Source organism: Psammomys obesus, unplaced genomic scaffold, assembly GCF_907164565.1.
Source record: "Psammomys obesus unplaced genomic scaffold, mPsaObe1.curated_primary_1811, whole genome shotgun sequence".
Classification (NCBI taxonomy): Eukaryota; Metazoa; Chordata; class Mammalia; order Rodentia; family Muridae; genus Psammomys; species Psammomys obesus.
The window spans coordinates 963,886-985,979 of NW_026591598.1; the positions used below are offsets into that span (position 1 = coordinate 963,886).

General features: G+C 51.3%; 1 protein-coding gene across 2 annotated transcripts in view; it reads left to right on the forward strand.

Moving 5' to 3' along the window:
- Hivep3 (HIVEP zinc finger 3) overlaps window positions 1–22,094 on the forward strand; it is a 400,497-nt gene that overhangs the window by 314,843 nt on the left and 63,560 nt on the right. For both annotated transcript variants that reach the window (XM_055610789.1, XM_055610790.1), the window contains exon 4: window positions 12,285–12,481. The gene's annotated coding sequence lies outside the window, so the exon portion shown is untranslated. The remainder of the gene's footprint in view (window positions 1–12,284; window positions 12,482–22,094) is intronic.

Consider the following 22,094-nt stretch of genomic DNA (forward strand, 5'->3'; position numbering starts at 1 on the left):
TGTGTGTGTGTGTGTGTGTGTGTGTGTGTGTGTGTGTGTGTGTGTGTTTGTAGGGGGGGTTGAGCCAGGGTGGCTTCAAATGCCTCTGTTACAGGCTCTCAGTGAAGCTCAGGCCAGGCACAATCCAAAGCATTTTCTGTGGATGAGGTAACAGAGGGCTGTCCTAGACCCAGGTGGGCGGCCACTAACTCCCTCTCCATCCTCTCTATTAATGAGCTACCACAGGCCCAGAGATGTTAAAGAACACCCTGACTTGCTGATCCAGCCTAGAAGTAGAAGAGGGGGGATTCAAACTAGAGTCATGTTTCAACTGCTTCTAGATGAAGAGTGGCCAGTCAGGGCCAGGAATTGTCAGAAGGGCTGCCCCGGAGTGGCAGGTGTCTTGGCCAGGGCAACGGCTCACAGACCCCACAAAGCTGAGGTGCTTCACTGATATGAAACCAGAGCCTGAGGATAGATAATGTCTCCGTTATGGTTTCTGTTGCTGTAATGAAGCACCATGACCAAAGGCAAGGTCGGGAGGAAAGGGTTTACACTTTGGCTTATACTTACATATCACTCACTGTTCGTTCCTGAAGGAAGTCAGGACGGAAACTCAAGCAGGGTAGAAACATGGAAGCAGGAGCTGATGCAGAGACCATGGAGGGGTGCTGCTTACTGCCTTGCTCCACGTGGCTTGCTCAGCTCTGCTTTCTAACAGAGCCCAGGACCACCAGCCTCAGGGGTGGTCCCACCCACAACAGGCTAGACCCTTCCCCATCAATTGCTAATTAGGAAAATGCCCTACAGCTGGATCTTACAGAGGCACTTCCTCAGTTGAGGCTCCTTCCTCTTAGATGACTCTGGCTTGGACCAAGTTGACATAAAAAGTCACCAGCACAGTTGGGGACCATGCAAATGACTGAAGTAGTGGAAACACTCTGTGGAAAAAGGTATCACTCACAGAGCCAGCAGGCCAGAGTGGGAAGGGCCACTGCAACAGGATGGCTTGGTAGCAGAAGCAAAGCCTTTCCTGTTTGTGAGACCGAGACCCATGAGCTTGTTAGGTGGGGAGGGGGATCAGAGCTAAGAGTGGGAGCAGCCTGGTCCCTGGGCCTGGGGCTGGGAAGGATCCCTGGAGAGCCTAGGCTTCCCCTGGAGCTAATGAGGCTATTGTGGTTGAAGAGTCATCCTTTTTTCTCCAGAATCATGAGCCTCGCTTTGCAATACCCACTTAGTGGGTATTGACCGTACTGAAGGTCTCAGTCCCTGCAGCTTCCCACGGTCACCCTGGGTGCACATTCTCTCCCTCTGGCCCCCTTCTCCGTGTATGTGTGCTGTGTCTGCGTGTCCGTCCTCCCTATAAACAGATCACAGTGATGTTCTTGTGGGACTTCTAGCTTATTCTTTTGGAAGACTAAGTCCGTAGATAGACACAAAGCTTGAAAGTCAGAAATAACCGAAAGAGGAAGAAGGGCAGGCCTCACTTTCCGGAGAACTGACGCTGTGATATTGTTTAAATCTGCTGCTGGTTCAGATGAGCCCTATGGCTTCCATTTTCCAGATGAGAAAACTGAGACGCTGAGGTGTGAAATGACTTATCTGAGGCCACACGGTGACAAAGCCCTGAGAGCAGCTAAATTATTCAATGCCAGAGCGTTCTGCTATCGAAAGCTGCTCACAGATCAGAGCTGCGGGCCTCAGTTTCCTCCGCTGACAGATGTGACATGGAAGCCTTCCTGTAGCATGAGTTTAAGGACAGCATTGACAGAGACTCAGCACCTGTGGTCCTGCCCCTCGCTATTGCCTCCGAAGAAGACCTGGAGATGTTGCCGCTCTGTGGAGGAACAAGCTGCCTGGTCATTTTCCTGCCCTGATTCCCAACTAGCTGTTTGATGCCCTGAGGCAAGCCATGTCTCCTTCACCTCTGCAGCTCTGAACCCCAGCCAGGACAGCCGTGTTTTGTGGAAGTCACTCAACTGGATCAGTTTGCTTCCCTTTTGGGTGTCCCAGGAGCCTCAGGGAGGGGAAGTGTCCTCTCTACTGTCCCGTGAATGCACCCAGGCCTGTGGACCTTCCATGAGAGAAGGCTGCCTGTAGGTGGCTGGCATGGCAGAGAATAACCCTTCCAGACTTGGCCCCAGGATCACCCCTGCTCCTCAGCCTGCACCATCATTCTCTGAGGTGGCTGTACCCCACCAAGTGCAATTGGTGCCCCCCTACCCTTTCCCCCCACAGGATCTGGAGACCACAAGCCTCCGTTCTCCTGTCACACTGTAGAGCCTGAGGTCTTGAACCCCTCCCTGCTTCTCACTGCATGCTTTTCTGAACTCAGTACCAATCCAAGTGTGTCCCCGCCTTTTTGCCCACCCTCTTTGAGTGGGTGCTTGTTCTGGTATTCCCTGGCTTGTCGGTCCATGTCAGAGGCAGAATCCTGTGACCTATCTGATCATTCTCTTAGGAGAGGGGGCCACCTCAGGGCCCCATGAGTTTACTCACATATAAGTAGAAAACTTTTGTCTGGAGAACTCGGGTAGGGCCCAGGAAGGATCCCACATCTCTAAGTGGCCAGAGGCACATGACAGCCATGTCAGGCTGTGGTATGGCCTCCAGGTATAGGTGAGCGGCCAGGGAAAGGAGCACACAAATCTCATGAGCCAGAGGAAGGTATACATGTAGGGGACATTCACAGAACACCTCTTACATGCAGGACGCATGCAGTGTCTCACCAGGTCTACACAGCAAACCTGGAAGAGGTGGAGTAGAGCACAGTCCTCCAGTCATGGTCCTGTACTGCCATCTTGAAACAGGAGCCGCCATCTTGAAACTGGCGCCACTGTGGTCATCTGTATGAGACTATTAGAGGATCAGGCCTATTGTCATTCCCTTGTGAAGCAGAATCATTAGGCCCTCACCCCAGACTCCAGCCACCCTGTCCATCTGTAACACACTGATCTCCATCACTCATAATCCCTCTCCAGCTACACATGTGCTAAATTACACACATTGGAGGTTCATGGGCGGAGGGGGGGTCTCGGCTTTTGAGAGTCCTCACCATGTTTGGGGAGGGCCTTGGGCAGAATCCTTTCTTTGGTTTGTTGGCATGTGTCTCCTGTCTCCAGTGACAAGACACAGAGTGGGAGGGCTCCTCTCCTCTTCTGACTCTCAAGGAGAGTGCAGCTCGGAGAGGTTAAGCAATTTGGCTGAGGCCACACAGCTATCAGTAGATGAAAGCAGGGATGAACCCAGGTCGTCCTGTTGCCGTTAGTGCTATTCTGGGCTATCCCTCACTACCCTCATAGCCTGTGGTAAATGAGTTATGCCATTATTCCCCTCACTTCTCCCAGGTGCTTGAAGCCTGGCATGATCCACCATCTGATCTTACCCATGTATCCTTGTGTCTTGGATTTCTACATCTTATTGATCCACAGGTCATAGAAATAAGATGGAAATCAGAAAGATCCATTCCCCAGTTCCCTGGCCCATGCATATCAAATTCAGCTTCCCCATCCGCTCTGCCTGCACATGGCCCCTTTAAAGGGTGGCCAGGCCCTCAGCACTAGTCTTCATCGTCTCTGAGATGGGGGCATGAGGCCCCAAGCAGAGCCCAAAGCTGTCTGACCTCATCACCAGCCCCTAGAAACCTTGTGCTGCGGTCAACAGAGGCTGTTCCTTCCGCCCCAGGGGTTCCTTCAGAACTTACAGCCATGGTGACGTCAGCCCCCGTGTCCAACAAAACTGGGCCCTGTGCCGCACTGCGGTGCTTCAACTCCACAGGACAGCCTCCTGGAGGCTTCCATGGAGTCCACAGAGGAGCTGGCCCGGACCCTTCTGGCACTGGGTGTGTGCTGCCTTGCAGACAGACCCCTCTTCCCATGGGCTCTTCGCTGATCACTGTTCTCTACAGAAAGAGCACATACCTTATTTCTAATTTTTTTTTTTTTTTTTACTGTGGTGAAATACACCCAAGACTGAGTTTACAGTCTTAACTGTTTTAAATGCGCAATCCAGGGACATTAAATCCAATCTCCCTGCTGCATGCACAGCTGCCACCACCACCTGTCTCATGGCATCCCCCTTGTCAAACCAGAGATCTAGGCCCGTTAACCAACGAGTCCTCACCTGTACTCCCACGTCCAGCTCGGGGAAACCCCACTCTACTGGCTCAACACCTTTGGATCACTTTTACATGGTAATGGTGTGACATGGGACTGCAGGTGTGGCTCAGTGATGAAGTGCTTGCCTTGCATGCACATGGCTCTAGGTGTCATGACTTGCAATTGCAGCACTCAGGAGGAAGGGGCAGGACAGCCAGAGGCCCATGACTGCCCTTGACTACATGGCAAGTAGTCCTTCTCAAAACATAGAAGCGCGCACACACACACACACACACACACACACACACACACACACACACACGAAAATAAATGCAAAACATGCTTATTATTAAAACAAAGGATCAATGTAGAGATGCCTGTGAGAAGATGTTCATGTCCCAGACCCCACCCAGGCCCTTGACATGCTGGCAGCTGTTGTCCGTGACCTTCTAAGTTCCCAGCTATGGACGTGTGTGTGTGTGTGTGTGTGTGTGTGTGTGTGTGTGGTGATTTGGCTATTATCGCAGCAGCAGCAGGGTATACAGTGTATCCACAAGTGGATACACTGGGGCTTATCACCTACTCTGGCTGTTTCGCCTCTCCCAGGGTCATATGGAAAATGGCCATAGCAGGGTGTCCTGCGTTCAGCAGGAGGAGCAAGGGGACTCTCCTGAGAAATGTTGTTGCTCATCTGTGATGTGCAAAGTCCCAAGGAAGGTCTGAGACCTGCAGAGTGTGTCTGTCTTTCATCAAGGGAGTGTATTTATGCCATGATGGCTAGCTGGGTGGATTAATCATCGTTTGCTTACGAAAGCGGTTCCTGCCGACGGAGATGAAGGCTGTTTCTGCCACCTTCAGTCGTTCAGAGAAGTGCTATCTAACCCTCCACGTGTGTGTGTTCATGCGTGTGTTTGTGGGTGTTGACTTGTGTGCCCTGGTGGGGCTGCAGGGCCAACAGGCATTGTAGATAGATATGTCAAGAGGGTCCCCTAACCCATACCTTCCAGGTGTATTTGACATGTGTCCATTGACTCCATGTCTCCAACACCTGACAATCTTTTTTTTTTTTTTTTCACTGCCAACCAACTGAGGAAAAGGAATAGTGGCCTTTAGCCTGCATCTGTGGTGATTACGGAGACTAACATATTTGATTGTTTTGCTGAGCATTTTATTTTCTGCTCTTATTTTATTGGAGGCGTTTGTTATATATTATGGGTCATGACCCTTTTTTATGTGCTGCAAAATAGCTCAGTATATCTTGATAATATCAAAGATATCTTGATAATATTTTGTTACCAAGCCTTCTATCTCCTAATAATTCGTTATTTTAGTTTCCTTTAAAAAAAATCTCTGTGTGTATGAGGTGGAGATGTTCTGTTGAATGGCTACTTAATTTTTCGTGTGGTCATATTTATTGATCTTTAAAGAACACTAAAGTCCACCTCGGGCTTTGAAAGCTACTTTCAAATAATATTACACAAATGTTCCAACAGCCTTGGCATTTTTCACAGGTTTGCTTGTATGCTGTGTCTATTTGAATGGGGTTTCAGATAGGGTCTCCTTATGTAGCCCAGGATGGCCTCAAAGCTGGGCTCTTCCTGCCTCAGCCTCCTCAGTGCTCAGGTTAGAGGACATGCTGCCATAGCAGGTACCTTGATTGGTTTTCAGTCAATTTGAGTTATCTGGGAAGAGGAACCTCAGCTGAGAAAAATGCCTCCATCAAATTGCCTGTGGGTAAATCTGGAGCATATTTTTTTAATGATTATTAATGATTGATGTGTGAGGGTTCAGCCCACTGGGGTAATGCCATCCATGGTCAGGTTGTCCTGCATTGCATTAAAAAACAATCAATCAAACAAACAAACAAAAAACAGGCTGAGCTAGGCACGGTGAGGAAGCCAGTGAGTAGTAAGTAGTCCTCCATGGCTTTCTGCTTGGGTTCCTAGCTAAGGGAACGGAGTATGACCTGAGAGCTGTAAGATAAAGTAAACCATTATGTTGCTTTCAGCCCTGGCATTTACCACAGTGCTGGAAACCCAACCGGAGACACCTGGCTGGTTTATATCTTCAATCAGTGCCATCCTGCCGAAAGTAGTCCTCCCCTACCCCCCCACCCCGGAGTGCAGTTCCACTGTTAGTTTTTCTCCTGGCACTCCCCACCACTCACCATACTACCTGTGTCATCATCTGTTTGTTGTCCCTCTCATCTGGATGCTCGGCTCCAGAAAGCCCAGGTCCCTCTCTCTCTTAGGATGTTTCTATGCTATCATTTTTATGGTGCCTGACACGCCACGGGCACCTCCAGATTACCTGGTGAGTGAGGGGACACGCTGTCCGCTGTCCTCCTTATCCGAATTCCCCATCCTTTCTCTGGCAACTGGGAATCCCTTCTTTGGCAGCCCTTTCGTCTTCTCCTGTAGCTGTTGGCTGTTGGCTTCAGTGTTTCCCCCACCTCCTCCCAGTCTTGTGTTACATCATTTCCTAGAAAACTGTCAGCGTTTGAATTCATCGCCGACATAAAAAGCCACGTTCCAGTTCTCTTACATCCTCCACAGTTTGCATGAGTACACGCATGTCACCTTTCTCAGTGCTGTCTGGCTTTGCTTTTTACTCCTGTCTCGTTGGCTGGTGGCAGTCACGGGTGTCCAAGGCGCGGGATCAGGGTACAGGCACAGCGTTTCCTGTGTGGTGGTGCCTTCTTCACTTGCTCATTCACTGACTTTTATTCTGGGCTTTGTTCACTCCTTCCTTCTGGCCTGATTTTTTTTTTTTTCTTTCAATACAAGAGATTGAACCCAAGGCCTTACCTACCCTAGGCCAGTGGTCTTCAACCTGAGGGTGGTACTTTCACAAAGGTCACCCAAGAAAACCCAGATATGTATTATGATTCATAACAGTAGAGAAATTTCAGTTATGAAGTAGCAACGAAGGTAGTTTTATGTTTGGGGGTCACCATAACGTGAGGAACTGTATTAAGGGGCCGAGGCATTAGGGCAAACACTGCCCTAGGCAAACACTGCTGCTGAGCTACAATCCCGACCCCCAGTTTCTTTTACTGTATTTTAAGACTGTGCCCTGCCTGGTTGCCCATCTGGTCTCAAACTTTCTGTCCTCCTGCCTCTTCCTCCTGTGTGGCTGGGGTTCCAGGTGTGTGCCACCCCTTCAGCCTGGGTGAGATCCTTCACCCTCATCCTTTTGTCCCCTCTCCTCTCATCTTGAAAGCATCTGAGGTCTGCCTTTCCTCTGGGCATGGTGTTGCATGTACCCACATCTTTGCAAACAGGAAGGTTCTCTCTGTCCAGTTCCCCTACAGTTTCGGTCTTGGTAACCCCTTTATTCACGTCATTTAGAAAGTGGCTTAGCCCCGCCGTGTGTACCGCCGATTTGGTGTTTTAGTTTTGGCCTTCAGATTTCTAGCTGTTGCCTGAAGAGCTGTTCTCAGGGCCTGCACCATGTACGTGCTTTGGAAGTGGAGCCTTTTCTTGCCATCTAGCATGAGGATGTTTGAGCAAAAGCTGTCTTATCTGTGCCTGGGGTCTGTGTAAAGAGCAGCCTACAGACACAGCCTCCACATCTTCCCCGGGCTTCTTCTCTGTCCTGTTCACACTCGCTGGTGACACCCAGGACATTCACTCTCTTTGTTCTTTGTTTTGTTTTTGAGACAGTGGCTCACTATGTAGTCCAGGCTGACCTTAAGCTCACAACCCCCCTGCCTCAGCTTCCCTGGGGCTTGGGTCGCAGGTGTCCAGACACCATGATACCCCTCCTTGCCTTCTGGTTCTGTGATTACGCTGTCTCGTTTGCTTCATTCAGGGTGAGGAACGAGTCCATACCTTCTTTTGAAAAGAGGCCTCAAGCAACACAAAATGCCCCACTCTTCTCTGCCTGGCTTTTCCGTTTCGTTCACAGGTGTGGCCTGCCGGGACTCTACTAAACTGCTTGCCTGTTCAACCATTTTCCCCATTTTTTATATGTCCTTCATCAGTTTAAGTGTATTGCTTCCAAATATATGGCTGGACTTATATTATCTTTTACCATCCTGGTCTCCTAACTTAGAATAAAATAATTGAATCTGCTGGGCATGGTGGTGCAGGCCTGTAATCCCAGAACTCTGGGAGGCAGAGGCAGGCAGTTCTCTATGAGTTCGAGGCCAGCCTGGTCTACAAAGCGAGCTCAGGACAGCCAAGTCTACACAGAGAAGCCCTGTCTCAATCCCCCCCCCCCAAAGATAATTGAATCTGTTAGCACTATTGAATTCATTAAAATGCTGGCTCTCTTTCGTCATTGAACCTCACGTCTCTCATTTGTTACCCTTTTCCCTTCCTGACTAACTTCAGTTTTCCAATTCTTGTTATACTGCTTGAACAATCTTTGTTCCTGCTTTCTCTCCCACACTTGGCGGTTCAGAAATACCCTTAAATGAAGCATATTTGTGTGTTCATATCAAGAAGTAAGTTTCTGATTTCTAGCAGTTTGTCCCCATCTTGGTAGGCATTTGACCAGATAACACACACATACCTTGTGCTTGCATTTCTTCCGTTTCCTATTTTTCCGGCCATGTCCTTTCTTCAGTGACTTACTCTGATACCTTTTTTTTTGTTTGTTTGTTTTGCTATAGTGATTTCTTGGATGACTTTTAAAGAACAGATAGGTGGGTGGCCTGTTATTTTAGTATTTCTCTCTTCCTATTTGAGACTTGACTGCGCAACGAATCTCAGGGTTTTTTTTTTAATTATCTCTTTTTCCCCTCAAGCCTCAAGGTCTCTCCCGTGTTACCCACTAGCAGTCAGGATAAGACGTATCAAATGTGGTGTGCACTGGTTGGTTTTTATTGTCAGCCAGATACAGCCTAGAGTCACATGGAAAGAAGAAAAAACAAACAAACAAACAAACAAAAAAACCCCAAAAACCTCAACTGAGGAATTTCCCAGGTCAGATGAGAGAGTGTCTTGATTGATATTTGCTGTGTGAGGGCCCAGCCCACTGTAGGTGGCACCATCCCTAGGGAGGGAGGCCTGGGTCACATGAGAGACTCTAAGCACAACACAGAGAGAGAGCAAGCTAGTAAAATGGTTTTCTGCTCCACATATCTGCCTTCCGCTTCCTGCCTTGAGGTCCTGGCCTGGCTTCCGTCAGTGATAAGCCATGACCTGGAAGTGAAAGATGAAATAAATACTTTCTTCCCCAAGCTGCTTTTGGTCAGGGTGCTTTATTACAGCAACAGAAAGCAAACCAGGGCACGGAGCAATATAGCTCTCAACATTTTTACAGAGGCTGTCAGAAGCCAGCTTCTCCAATCTCATCGTTAATGGGGCTGGCATTAATAGAAGCTGAGGTGCTCCCCGGCCTGCTCTGTGACTAGCAGAAACAGCAGGCATGGAGTGTTGAGGCTTAGAAGAGGGCAGCCCTTTCCAGAAGTTTCTGTGATGTCTATAGCGCCATCTGCCCCAACCATAGCTACTGGGGGTAAGGGGCAAAGGTGTGTGGCCTCACATTCTAGCACTTCCCTCCTGTCCACCTTGGTGTCTTTGGAGACTCAGAGGATCCTTTTAATCTAAGGCTCAAATTCCTGGTCTGAGCTGGCTTCCTGGGTTTTTTGGATGAACTTTTCTTGTACCTGCCTGGAGCGGTTAGCCGAGGGTGTGATTAGGTTTTCTGTGACCCCCAATCCTCTGAGTCCTCAGACTTTCTGGCCAGCTGGTATGACTCTGTTCCAATTTGTACAGTCTCTTTTTTGTTTTAATGGCATGTGGGGGACAAGAGGCAGACTAATGACTAGAAACTCAGGGACTGTGGATGACATTTTCGGGTGACTAGTACACAGATGTGGCTGGACAGCTGCTGAGGAAGATGAGGAGCGGTCGGTGATGGGATGCTGATGGCCTCCATGCTTCTGCCCATCCTACGTCTTCCACAAGCCACGCCCCCGATCCCAAGCACTTTTACTCATTAACCAAAACCAACCCATAACCGCACTCCACTGCCAGCTCAACTCCTGCCCCCTTGTGGGGGTTAGGGAGGTGTGTTTGAAACACTCCCACATCCGGACACCATCAGAATCAACTCCACTGTGGTTCCTTTGAAAACAAGGACCAAATCTCATCCAGACCTTCTGTCATTGGCCAATGCCAGCCAGCTGGACCCAACATGGGCCCTAGGCACACATCTGTCAAGTGAATGAACAGCCATGTTGGTTTCTAAAAAGCATTGCCACACACTGTGGTGTGGGTGAGGTGCCTGCTAGGGGTTGCATGTGATTCAGAGGAAGCCTTGCTGAACAGCACACCATCTGGAGGGAATCTCAGCTCCTGGTAGCTGCACTGTGGACGCTTGCTTATCTCAAGAGAAATGTCTCTAGTGGTGGGCGGTGGAACTCTTGTCTAGCATGGTGGGAACTTGCTGAGTAGGCTGAGCATCTGGCCAGGTAGACATGCTGTGTGGGAGGGTCACGAGTTCGGAAACCATCTGAGGAGGGCTTGGAGGTGGGACCTGGGTGCTCTAGGGTCTCAGTGGGAGGAATCAGGCACCCTTTTTTTTTTTTTTTTTTTAATGCTTGCAGTGGACTGGGAGGTCAGACTTGGAGTTGGTGGGAAATGGCCGAGTTGTGAAACATCTGCCATCGGCAGACTCAAAAAAAAAAAAAAATTGCCACAGGGAGCCACAGAGCCTGGCTTCTCTACTGTGTGGTGGCAAAGTGCCACTCTGCAGAGCTGAACAGCAGCAGGTGTGGTGGGAGGGGACACTGAGGACCTCAGGTGACCTCTGTGCTGTGTAGCAATCAGCCTCGAGGAGCACGGTGCTGAGGGCCAGCAAGGGGACGGGAACAACGCCGCAGGCCTCTGCGCAGGTGACTCCCCGCTACTATGCTCCGCTCTGGGACAAAGTCCATGGTGGTTGTGCGGGTTGTGCCACATGCCAGGCATTGTCCCCAGCACCTCATGAACAGCCTGGAAAGCCCTCACCATTCTCAGCCTTCTTTTCACACACACAGTGACTTTCCCACACCACAGAGGTCGTAAAGAAAAGGATGCGGACTTGATCCTGGGGTGTCATAGCCTTGGAGACCACATTCTCAGCTAGTGCATTGTACCACCAGCGCAGACAAACCAGAGTCCAAGAGCATGGTGTGGCTACGGCGTGCTGTGCCGCACGCAGCTAAACAACCCGGGTTTCCTGGTTTAGGAAGGTCTTTCCTCTGTTGTTTCTTGTTTGAGCCTCACAACAGCCCACTACTCTGGTGCCTGAGCAGGAGTGTTAACCATCTGTCCTTCTGCCCAGTAGCCACTGTGGAGCTTCTGTCCTTCCCCAGGCTTCCCATGGCTTGAACACAATGTTTTGTTTACTGACTTTGGGAGCAACAGTGTATTCCTATGACCCCAGTCCTTTCAGTCTTTACCCATGTCTGAAGACCAGGCACCATTACAAGCCATGTTGGTTTTCTCTTGGGTTAGCAGACCTCACGCTTAGTGATTATGTGCGGAGCCCATGTATCAGCCTGCTTTTATAGGTCCCTAGCCATGCCACCATGAAGACACCCAATCACATCTGCAGTTCGCTTAGGTTGGCATTGGCTGTGGATAAACTGAGGACTCAGCTCTGCTCTGGGGAGCGTTATACCTTTATAGTCTCATTCCTGTGATGATGAAACCTGAATCCCTGTGGTTGCCAGGCTGAGGTTCTGTTTTCTTGCTGGTTTTCAGCTGTGTGGTCCTTCTAGGTTGCTAGCAACTGCCTCCGGGTCCTCCTCACAAACCCTTCCACCTTCAGGCCATCAAGGGTTCATAGAGTCTGACTGGTGCCCGTCTCTCTACCTTCCTCATCTAGAACCAAACAGAAAAGTCTACCTTTAAAATAGAGCTCCCACAAGACTATTGAAGGTCAGAGGTGCCCTGTCACAGACCCCAGACACCTGTCACAGTCCCCAATACTGTACACTAGAAACCTTGAAATCTACCAGGAACGCTGCCCGCCTGGCTGATGAAGAGGGAGGCTCGGGGAAGTTCAGCATGGGCGGAAGGACCTGTACAGTACATCATCTCAGGGACAGTGTATCCCACTGGCTCCCTGAGGGGACGGGGGACAAAAAATGCAACTTGAAGGGAGTTCAGGGCTTGGGCCTCCTGGAATAAGTCAGGGGTTGTTCTGTATGTAAAGTTGATCGAGAAAACTCTCTGACCATGGCTTCCACCTTTCCCACCCCCCATGCAGGATCAGAGGCACAGACCAAGCCGCTCCAAAGTAGCTCATGGAAGTCTTCCAGGAGCCACCGGCCAGGCATACTGTCCCTTCCTCAGGGAGGAGCAGAGTGTAAGCAGAGACACTAAAGCAAGAGTGGACATGAACACTGGTTTCCAGAGAGAGCAGCGGCTCAGTTTCGGTCATCGGAAGTGGTGCCTACAGCGAAGGTAAGAAGCGCCAGTCTGGCTTGCCAGCTGCCGTTTTAGCTGGCTGGAGCTGGCTGTGTTCTTCTCTCAAGAGATTCTGTTGCTGCCTGTCTGTGCCTTCCTTGACCTCTGCCAGAGCTGGTCTGGAATTCCCTGGTGCCTTGATTAGGAATTCCAGGCTTCTGTTCCTGCTCCCCATGTCATCTCCCTAAAATGCCACCCTGTCCCTCACCACGGGTCACTCCGTTTCCACCTCGCTTCTGGTAGAGGACATAGCAATGTCTCTCAAGGCCCCAGGCCTCTGGTGTATCAGCCTGTTTCTAAGGCTTGTCCTTCTTCCCCACCCATACATCCCTCCCTACACACACCCTACATGACTCCCACCCCCTGCCAGTCATAGAGCAATCAGGAGGAATAGAAGGCTGTCAGGGTGTGGCCTGTCCTGATTACCTGGAGAGTTCCGGGAATTCCAAACACTGAGTAGGTGGATCAGTGAGGTCCCTGGGCTCCTGTGTGCATTTGCATGTGCGTCAGTCTTGGGGGTTAAGCTGTGGGTGGAGCTTGGAAGCTCTTGGGGTAAGGGTCAAATCCTAGGATGTTTTGTCTGCTGCAAAATGTGTCAGCAGCATCCAAGAGCTGATAGTGTTGACGGAGAGAGCACCTGGTTTCCAAAAGGAAGAAAGGAAACACAGAGTCCCCAGAATACCTGTGTGCTCTGGCTCAGGCGCTAGGGACATGGGAGTCTGCACTTGGAGTCCTTTCCTTTGAGACAGCGTCATACTCTGTTAGCCCATGCTAGCCTTAAACTCACAATCCTTCTGCCTCTGGCATCCTCAGTACTGAGATTGCAGGTATACACCACCATGCCCGCTTTGTTTGGGTTCCAGGTGGGTCCTGGGAGCTGCCTCCTGGGGCCTCTGAGAAGTTTCCATTCATCTTCTGTTTGCATCTATGGACTCAGCTATGATGTCCAAGGTGTGAGAAGCTACGCTTTCCCACATGGCCTCTTGTCCACTCTGGTTAGGGCAGATGTTTTCTCATTGTACAGGCCCAGAGCCAGGCTATAGAGCACCTCAGAGCAGCTTTGCCGTAGCTTCATGGACGTGGGCTGGTGGGCCTTGGCTTCAGCCAGCAGCTCCTCAGCATGCCTGGCCCAACAGGCCAGAGTTGTCATGTGAGGGCAGAGGTATTCCACAAACCCAGGAAGAATAAGCAATCTGAACCTCGCTTTGATGGAGGACATTTGTAGTGGTTTTGAACTTGGGGATCTCTGCATTCAAATTCCAGCTCTAACAGCTACTGGTTTTAATGGTTTTGTTGTTGTTGTTGTTGTTGTTGTTTGTTCGCTTACTTGCCTTGTTTGTTCTTTTTTAGTTTTAGAAGCATGTTGTTGTAGCTCCCTCTCCCTTGGCCTAAGTTTTTTTTTTTTTTTCTCTTGCAACAAAGGATAAGGTGGTACCTGCCTCATAGGGGCACCATGAATGTACAGATGAGGCCTCCTTAGAACACGGACCACCCTTCTGGGAGTCCTTCCTATCACCCTCCACCCCTGTGCAGACACCTCAGCCACCCCCTGCCCTGTGACAGATCTGCTATGCTGTACCACCTGTGTCCTAAAGAGAAGGGACCCCGGCTCTCTCTCCACACAAGGCCTCGCACTTCATAGATGAGGTCCTGAAAAGAGAGGGAAAAGCGCAATGAGGCTGGCTTTGTTGCCCCTTTAAAAATACGTATAGACACTGAGCACGGAGAGCGTCAGTAATTTAAAGATAGTCACACAGCTCCAAAGGGTCAAAATATTGTCTACAAAAGAATTAGCCCTTTTACTTTCCACTGCAATGCTTCCTGAAGAAAAGCCCATAGCTGCATTGACTCCTCCTGTAGGAGTAATTATGGTTCAGTCGGAATCAATGGCACCATCATCAACTGCCCCCCCATCCCTTGGCCTCCTGCAGCCCCACCTGGTGTATTGATTTAGCACTTGTTTCCATCTGTGGGTGTGACAATTAACTGTGTGTGTGTTCCTCCTCTAGCAGTCTTGGGGGTCTGGCCCACAAGGTATGCACTGAGTTCTTGAGTAACCTAGAACTCGAACTCTCTGAGGAACACAGGCAGAGTTTGGAGGAGCTATCCAGGACCCTCCCACCCCCTGGCATCTGCCCTCCCCTACTCCATGCCCAAATTCCCTGTTGTCCACATGGGCCCTGACAGCTGCCTGGCAATCTGCAGAGGGAGCCCTGCCCAGCAGGAAATGAGCCCTCAGCTCCAGCCAGAAACCTGGCCCCACCCTTTCCCGAACTCTCCCCGGGGAAGAAAGCATGGTGATTAATGGGATGCTGACTCAGAGTTGCTGGGGTGTCCAGGAGATCATGGGCACAGCTGGGCCGCCAGGAAGGGGACTGGGCTGTATGGCATCCACGTGGATGAAGGATGAGAGTCCAGGATGGCAGGTGTGCTGTCCCCAGCACAGCCAGGATGGAGTGGCCTCCTAGCACCACTGGAGGCTTGGGGACACCTGTGCTCCCAGCAGGGGTTAGTGTCATTTGAGGGCAAGATAACAGGGAGTCTGCGCTCCAACTCAGGAGAGACCTAACCTGGGACTATCTCCAGAATAAGGTGATTTCTGAATGAGTGGCTCGAGGCCAAAACTAACACGAAAATGAATCAGGAAATATTTTCCCAGCAAACATCGCCGCTAGTAGTTTTCAATTTGTCATTGTCTTAGAAGACATTTAAAAAGTAGATTCTTGTAAGGAATGGTGATGTGTGAATCAGGTTAAAGTGAGATTATTCTTTAATCTTTTTTAAGTTTCAATCTTTAAAATGGATTTATTATGAGAGTTCACGCATAGAGAAGTAACTCTGCTTCGGTTCACAAAAACTTTGAATCTGAAGTTTTAGACCAGGGATCCACAATGTAAGCCCTGTGACTGACATCTGGTTGTATAAATAAAGCTTTATTGAAACAAACATGCCAATCATTCACATGCTCCCTTTGGCTGCTTCAGCCCATTTGCCCTCATGGCCTGAGCTACTGTCTGGTCTTTCACAGATAGCATGCCCACCTCTGTCCTTGGTGTCCTTGGTGTTAGCTGTGGCTTCCACAGTCCCTCCTCTTATGTTGATTGGCTTGGTAAGGATTGTGAATTAAGGAATCAAGGAATCCAGAGCTTGGAAGATGGCTGGCTCATTGGATAGAGCACTTGTCCCAAAGCCACACAGGACCAGAGTTCAGAGCCCCAGCACACATGTACAAAGCTGGGCACATATGCAGCCACCTATACCAGCATTTGGGAGGCAGACACAGGGAATCCCCTTGGCAAGATGGCTAGCTAGACTAACCAGACTCAGCAAGCTTCAGATTCAGTGGGAGACCCTGCCTCAATAAATAAAGAGCTAAGTAACTAAGGAAGACAGCGGACACCCACTTAGGGCCTCTTGTACTTCTCACATACATGTGCAAGTACACACACACACACACATGCACACACACACACAGAATTATAAAGAAAACAATTCATGAATCCTACATCACTTCAATAGGAAGATACAAGGGTTGCACTTTACAGGGTATCCATCGTTAGCTGCGCCGATAGGACATTTCAGGGCTACAAGGGAGTTCCAGTCTGCATCATCAACAGTATCCAACAGCTGCTTGAATTCCTTCTTGTTCCAAATGCCAGTCAGACAGGAAGCCCCACACTCTCCACAGTTGAGGGCTTAACCTTGTGGCTCCAACCCTCGTCGCTGACAGCTTAGGAGTGTACTTGGCTGTGTAAGCTTTCAGACATACAGAGTCCCGAGTCTAACCAGCAACACAAAGAAACCCAGGAAAGATCTCAAACCCAGCGACCCTAGTTGAAGACACATCTCAGCCCTGCAGCTTGATCTTTAGTGACCGCATTGCAAAATCTATCCAAGCCACCGTAAGCTGGTGACACTCACTCCCTGTGCTGCGTTGCATTGGGTCCTTCTTCTGTTACAGTACTGATGGGAGCAAAGCTGTATTTTTAGCACAGATTTCTCCTGTAGTGATTGAAGAGCCCCCTCTGAAAGGGCTTTAGTGGAACACAATTTGAAGACTGCCTTCAGCAAGAATTGGCTGTGCTTATTCCTCTGCTTAAGGATAATGGAGAAGTCAAGGATGCTGAGTGTCCTTTTGGGAGGTAGAGCAGAAAGGAAGGAGAGGTAGAGGAGGCGAGAGAGGAGATCCTGAGAGCAATGGGCAGGGAGTCAAGTCCCTGGCACAAACCAGGGGCACAGAGGGGCCCGTGACTCCTGCCGAGGTTTGTCATATCTTCCAAGTTCAGCCCTCCCTCTGCCTTTATGACTTACAGCTGTCCACATGGAGGGCATGGTGCAGGTGCGCCTGGGGACAGGTGCCAGTGCACAGAGAGAAGGGATGGGGGCAGCAGGCATTAGCAGTCTTCTGATAGGCATTCCAGGATGCCCCCGTGGCTGTGTAGCTGGTCCTGGTAGTCGCAGGGGAAGGGAGAGTGTGCCCCGAGTGCCCCTCCTCCATGGCTTTAGGGCATTAAGAAGCTTTGCCATGAGGTTCTGGGAAATCCTGCCTTCCTGTCTGCTCTGACTTCCCAGGCAGGGCGGCTGTGTTCACCCCCAGTGGGTGTTGCAAAGTTTTCTGGGATGGGGGGATGCTGTTTAGAGAGAGCACTAGTCATTGAATACAAAGATCTGTGAGTGGAGACGGTTTGTAAGTGACCAAGGGACAGGTGTCAGGGCCCAGAAGAGGAGGAGGAAGTAGTTCAGGGATTGGACAGTAGCTGCGGGAGTTTAGGCAAAGCCCACACAGCCAGGAATAAAAGCCAGGAGTCCTGACTCCAGACCAGCTGCCATCACCTCCATGGGTGTGAGGAAGGGAGGATCGGGCCTGATGGGCTGGGATGCTGTGGACTAGTGTCCACCCCCACCCTTCCCACCCCCCTGGTAGAAAAGACAGTTTTAGGTTTCGAAGGGATGACCTCATTTTCTTATTTACATAGCCTTGTTTGTTTATGTAGTCTTTTAAAAATAGCCAGCGTGTGCTAAGCTTAGTCCTAGCTCTCCCGGTTATGGTGGAGGAGCCACTGTGTGGGGAGAGGCACCTTTTTATCTAAGAGAGGGGCAGCCTTGTTTCCCAGGACAGACAGGGGCAAAACAGGACAGGTAGGAAGCTTCGCGGTTTTTCCTGTCGCTTCTCCAAAATAGCTCTGCCCCTGCCTCCTGTTTCCGGCCAGACTGGACACAGGGTAGGTCTCCTTCCGGGGAGCTGTGCTCTGTAGATTCCCCAGGAGGCATTAGAAACTCTTTCAATGAGCAAATATGCTTGGATCTGAAAACCTAGAATGTGGCATGAAGGGTCCCGGCTCCAGTTGGACCTTGCATCCTTGGGCTTGCATCCTACTGATGTGCCATTGGGCAGACGACTTAACCTCTCTGTGCTGTGTCAAACACAGGGACAATGGCAGAAACACCAAGCAGCACCTGTGAGGATTAGTTCAAGAAACAGCTGTAAAGAGCTCAGTTCAGTCTAGGTACATAGTAACGCTTGGTATGTCTTTTCATAAAAAGCGACCATGTTTCCTTTGACATCACCCCCTGTCTGGACCATCGTGTAAGCTTTCCAGGTGCTCCTTCCACCACTTCCACCATGCCCCACCGCCCCATGACAACCCCAAGTGACAAGAAGACAGGACATACTTCTGATCGTCCTGTCCCCTTTCAGCTCAGTGCCAGGGGTCAGCGGAGCTGCCTTCTAAGTGGCCAGATGGTAAATGTTTTAAGCTTGACAAGCCCACTCTCTCTTACAAGTTTGCTGTGCCAGCGTACAATCAGCTGTAGACGCCATGTAAAGATGAGGAGGCTGTGTTCCAGAAGAACATTATGTACCAAGATAGGCAGCAGCTGAATGTATCCACCCCTCACCTACAGGAAGGATCCAGCTCCTCAGCTCAGCGCTCCTGCCCGGCTACCCAGGCAAACCCGTGCTCCTCTTCCGCTCTCTGCCCCCTAGGTCAACGCCTCAAGCTTGGAGTCTCTCTCATCCTCTTTTCTCTTCTTGGATCTCTATCCCCTGCTCCATCTGCACCCCTCCACCAGGAAGCCTCACTGCAGGGTTCTGCGGGTGCTCATTAAGAGCTGGGCGTTAAATGCAAGGCTCTGCCATCAAAAATGCCCCAGGGAGTTCTCAGTCCAGAGTGGAGATCTAGGAAGCCACCAGGCAGAGTAGGGCAGCCGTGTGCTTCCCCGGGGTGCCTGGAGCAGAAGGTACCCCTGTGATCTCGGAAGGGGTCAGAGAGCGTTCAGATGCTGCGGGCTGGGGAGGGCCTCACAAGCAAGGGGGGCTCGCCATGCCGGGGAAGAGACAGGAGAAGAGCACACTCCACTCTGGGCTCAGGTGGTGATGGACAGGCTGGCCTGGCTGCCGAGCAGAATACACTTGCCAGTGCAGGAGAGTCATAAGGAGTTTGAACTTTGTCTCATACGTCACAGCTTCTCCAGGCGCTGACCACAGGTGGACATCTTACACACTCGCGTGTGTGAGCACACACACATATAACACCACAGCACACACACACACACTATATAGATATACACACACCATACATAACACACACATGCACACACACACACACATGCACTCCAGAACTGCCTGGGCTCGTCTATGACAGGTAGGTCCCAGGTCCTGTCCCAGACGAGAGGCTGGCGGCTGCAGTGAGAGGGGCTGGAGGACAGTTGTGTGTCAGGAGACAGCGGTGTTTGCCTGTGGCTGCGGGCTGTGAGCATTGCTCAGATCAGTGTGACCTGTCGGAGGTGGGTGGTGGGCCTCCCCTGCCAGACTGTTGCAAGGGGAGGCGGAATGAAGACTCCTCACAGAGGGCAGAGCGGGTGACTTGCCCAGGGCCACACTGTTCATTTGTGCAGACATGGGACATGCTGATTCTCAGGTGGCGGTGACCGTGGAGGAGACACCGACACAGAAGGACCTAACCCAGGCTAGTGCAAGGTGGCTGGTCAGTAATTGGTGAGCAAAGGGAGGGAGGGGCGGGCAGGTGGTGGGTGAGCAGAGGACACAGGGCCAGGGACTCGGAGGGAGCTGGTTTAAGGCCATGGTGGCACCCACAGGCGGGGGGGGGGGGGGGCGAAAGTGAGTTCTGTGCAAGCATAATGAATTTGAGAGGCTAGCAGGAGGCTGGAAACGCACAGGAGTGTGGGGTGCCGGGCAGACGGGCAGGCAGGCAGGGGGGTAGGCAGCAGGCGGGAGGGCAGGTGAGCAGGTAGGAGTGCAGCTGTAGGAGTCACTAAGGAAAACAGGCAAGAAGTGAGCCTGGGAGACAAGCGGGGAGTGGGGCGGGGGGGGGGTGAAGCCTGAGGGAGGAGCAAGTGTGCTCTGAAGGTGAAGAGACAGACAAGGGCTCAGAGAGGTGAGAAGGGGGCAGGGTGGGGTGCACAGGAAAAGTGGGTGGCCCGCAGGTCACCTGGGGAACTGACTTTGAGTGCCACTTTAGAAGGAAGCCAGCCAACCTGAAAGAAGCCGTGCCATGAGTAAATAGAAGTGTCAACCACGTGGGGCCCGAGGGAGGAGTTTCTGTGTGCTTGTGACAGTGCGCTCCTGGCCAGCATGGGCGCGGGTGTGCTAGTGATGGGAATAGGAACCGCCCATGTCTCCTGTCAGGACAGGCCTTGCCATCTCGCATCTGTTCCGTCGCCATTGGCTGGTGCCCTGGACTCCTTCTTCCTGTTGTTCTAAGTCTCCGTCCTCTACTGGATGGACCTCAGCACCCTCCTTTTCCCCTTCCCAGCATGCCTTTCTTTTCATTGTGCAGCTGTCACTCACTGGGAGCAAAGCTTATCCAAAGGGGTCCCCGCCACAGCTGGGGGTTGTCCCACACGTGGGGAGCTTCCTGGGCTGGCAAGTCCAAGAGAGGGTGTGCCCACCAGGTGGGGCTGAGCAGCGGCTCTGGGGCTGCCCTCCTGATCTTGCTGTGTGGGAGCAGCTGGGCCTGGGTCAGGAAAATGGGCTCAAGCCCCCGAGAGCCATCACCGGGGTCTGGTCCTGGCCTTCCAGAACACCACCTGCCTTCCCTTGATCCTACACATGGACCAAAACCCAAACTCCTTCCCTCCCTCCCAGCAAATCACTCACCATGACACAATTGCCACAATCAGATGGGCAGATTGTCCTGGAGTGCAGCCAGTTAGACTCAAGGTACCATGGGCTGTTGCCAGTGACAAAACAGAATGCACGTCTCTCCATTATTCCGGTGGCGAAAAATAGAATGGGGACGTGAGGACCCGAGTTTGATCCCCAGCACACACACACTCGTACACGTGCTCACACTTGCACGTGTGCATATACACACACAAAGAAAAGATGAACACCGTACACGCATCTATGAAATCTGTGAGTTCTTGCGGATGTAAGTCTGCACAAAATAAACATAATGGGATTCTTTCCTTAAGTAAAGTGGAGACTGACGGGCGGACAGCTGGGCATGAATAGTTGCTTCAGGGTTGGCAGGTTGTGGTGAGCTCGGCCAGGCAGCGGCCTGAGCAGGTCGAAAGCTGCCTGGGTGGGTAGCAGGGAGGTGCTGTGCCAGTGCTGTGGACAGCTGGGCAGAGCGCCCGGCAGAGGTGGGGTCTTTCAGGCAGGAACAGGAGGCCACAGGATGACTGGAGGACGGTGGGGTAGTGTGACAGTAGAGGTCAGTGCCTGACAATGACTCGGACTGGGACAGCAACGGCAAAGGCCGTGGCATGGGGGTGGGTTTCTCACCAAAGTGTGAGACCCAGCTGACATGAATGAATAGGTGGGACACCAGGCACAGAAGAGAGAGTTTTGCCAGGAAAGCCCACCTGCATTTACACAGACTGATGCTTCTCCAGTCAGTATCTCCAAGCCTCAACTTAGTCATCTGCAAAATGGGTCTCTGGGTAGATAGCTCCAAGTTTGCTGAAAAGCCACTCTTTCAGTCTCAGACTCTGGGGCCTGGGATGATCAGGGAATGGCTTTGAGGAAGTGTGTGGATCCTGTGCTTATGAATGACTTAGACAAGGTCCAGCTGATGTGGAAGAAGAGGAGAGAGCAGCCAGGCAGAGGATGATGAGACCAGGAACAATGTCCTGAGAGCACCAGCCTGGGCAGGAAGGAGGGGGCCGGGAGCTATTAGTAGATGGATGGGCCCCTAGCTCCCCCATACCACACCTTTAACAGACCTGCAGGTCTGGGACCTGGGCATATTCTGTGAAGGCTGTGGTCCTCAATTTTTAGGCAGGAAGGAGTGAAGCCTAGCTTCTGGTCCTCCAGAGAGTTAACCTGCTGGGCTGGCCCTGCATAACCGCAGGGTCTGCTGAGAGTAAGGAGACTCTTCTGTGTGACAGCCAGAGTGGCAAGCCTGGTGGCTCTGGGCTCTGGCACCATCCTGAGCGGAACAAACAGACCTCCCTTCACAGATAATGGCCTCATTGAGTATTGTGCCCGTGGCCAGTGCCCAGCACTGGGCAGCTCAGCCCGGGTAAGTTTCCTCTCTTGGCTGCTTAGCAAAATATTTACACTATGCCTTTCTAGTAAGACAGTTCCTGGGAGCCAGCAAGCAGAGAGAGCAAGAGAACCCCCCTGCCTCCCGACTTCACCCCA